The following is a 2,367-nucleotide window of genomic DNA, read 5'->3' on the forward strand; positions in this document are numbered from 1 at the left end:
TCCCTCTCCATATGAAGCCCCCTCCCATTTTCTGTTATAGCACTGTATCCTGTATTCTACCATCCTCTTTTCCTTCTTTCTACTTTCTTTTGTATTCACTCCCATTCACTAAGGACTCCCCCTTTCCCATATCTGTAATCAGATTATTTACACATTGCCGTTCCCCTCTCTATTGTTCCCCAAGCCCCCTATCCTGGCTATAGTTCCCTTTTACTTTCCTGGTTTCTATAGTTACTACAAGCTATGTACTCACATCTGAACATTTGGAGCTAGGAGCTCTCCAATCATAGAACATGGGACATCCAAAGGACAATTTTTAAACTCACAATTTTAACAGAACCCAGTTACAATAGGGTGAAACTACAAGTCTTTTTTGATTAATTGTTTAAGAGTTCTGCTTTTAGGACTAAATTACAGTTTGAAATAAGAAATTCTAAACTCCCCTTGAATAAAACAATGATGGTTTATGGAACTAGAATACCAGAAGCTAATGTGGGAACGCTTATGTCTTCCAACAAAATGTCCAGTCACAAAATTGCTATCAATTTAATCCTTGTCAGGCTGTAAGGATTACTTAATATTTTTTAACATTTTTACCCACATTGATATTAGGGTCCTATGGTTAGGTTTCTGTGGTCATAATCTGTTTGATGATGGCAGCTGTTCTCAAATTGGTCCTTAACGCACACAAAGATTTTGGCTTTTGATTGCTTCATCTTCTGGTAGTCAGAAAATCATACATGTCTTGATATATATGTATATATAAAGTCCCTTTTCTCCCCTAACCTCTTCAGTTATCTTTGGGGCTTGAGTATGTTCATACTGGACTGGCTGACTTGAGTGGTTTGTCTGACTCTTCAGTACCATATGAGCATGATGATGGATGGTAGTTTAACTTTTAAATGTCCATTCAGCTTTCAAACAGAAATGTTCTTCCTTGCTCAGTCTTGTTGGCCCTGCTTGTGAAGAGAAAGGAAGGAGCAGAACTTCTAGGCAATTATAGCTTGACAGAAGGGCAAAATATCAAATATGAGGTTACAGTTTGACTTATACAAACAGGAATTTGAAAGCACCAGTACATACCATACAGTATTGTGTGAAGTACTGGGATCAGATGGAAACACTTTACTGGGAGTGTTGCAAGGCAAAGGTACACTTTTTGTATATTGCATACAGCAGAAGAATCGAGCGTAGCATCTGTTTGCACATGGCCATTGTCATCTCAATCTGTTGCTCCTTGAGGCCAGTGGGCCACTGTTGGTCTTTACTGACAATTTTGCTGAAGGCTGATGTTTCAGAAACTCTGAAGGTTCCAGTCCACCTGGGTGGCTGGATGGTAATAACCCTGCCAAAGACTGAATCCAATCCAATGAGACGGATGGGCTGGGGCTTCTTAATCACTCGCTTCTTCCTGGCTGCTGTTCCTCTCTGGGGATCAGGTGGGTGGCCAGATAACTCTGAGCTCTTCACAGCTTCCGTCCTGGGTCTCTCTAAGACTACAGCAACTTCATGAAAGCACTGATGTACTTCAAGATCAGAAGGGCTTCTGTGGAAAGAAAGGTGAGACCCTAAAAGGATGTTTGGAGGCAAATGTAGGTGTTGTTCTCCGCAGCCATTGCAAATTCTCATCTAGGGGGGTCCATGGTGACCAGAGCTGGTATCCTGCCATTGATAGTCTGACTGCACTCCCCAACGCAATACAGACTCCAAAGTAGCAGCTGAGTCTTTTCTGTGTCTGGCACTTAGCAACAGCCTTTGTGACCTAAGGCCACCAGAATCTAACTCACAGCAGGGCTGGAGGCTAGAGGTACCCTTCTGTGAGGTGTCAGGGACTGCCTACTGCCCAATCCTCAGAAGCCAGATATGGGACACTGGAGGCTAAGAAAAATTTTTTGGGTTCCATAATCACATTATGAGTAAAGAATGATAGTTTAGATTTATTTTGTTATGTAATAAAAGCAAATAGGAAATAAGATGTTATAATTATACCAATAAACAGATAAAACCATCAGTAAGTCACCTGTAACACTATCTTAAATAAAATAACAAGTAATGAACAAATCTAAAAGATATTTCCACTATTTCTTGTTCTTCATCTATCTTCTTTGTGGTTCTCTTCTCATTGGATGCTTCCATTCAGAAAAACTACAGTCGTGATTTTGAAATATGTTTTATTTATCTTGTTCTATATCTGTATTTGGTTGTTTTGGTTGGTTTTGGTAGTTTCTTCAAGATGGAGTCTGTGTGTTGAATTTGTAACGTACTGGTAGAGGACATGCCTAGTATGTATGGGGCTCTGAGTTCATTCTCCAATGCTGAGAAAAAAGATCAAAGGATAATCCCTTGATAAGTGTGGTGATTTGAACA

At 40.1% G+C, this 2,367-nt stretch overlaps 1 pseudogene; it reads right to left on the reverse strand.

Moving 5' to 3' along the window:
* Positions 1 to 550: 550 nt before the first annotated feature.
* On the reverse strand, positions 551 to 1,669 carry LOC117701569 (FANCD2 opposite strand protein-like; annotated as a pseudogene).
* Between the last annotated feature and the right edge of the window lie 698 nt (positions 1,670 to 2,367).

Source organism: Arvicanthis niloticus, unplaced genomic scaffold, assembly GCF_011762505.2.
Source record: "Arvicanthis niloticus isolate mArvNil1 unplaced genomic scaffold, mArvNil1.pat.X pat_scaffold_1367_arrow_ctg1, whole genome shotgun sequence".
Lineage (NCBI taxonomy): Eukaryota > Metazoa > Chordata > Mammalia > Rodentia > Muridae > Arvicanthis > Arvicanthis niloticus.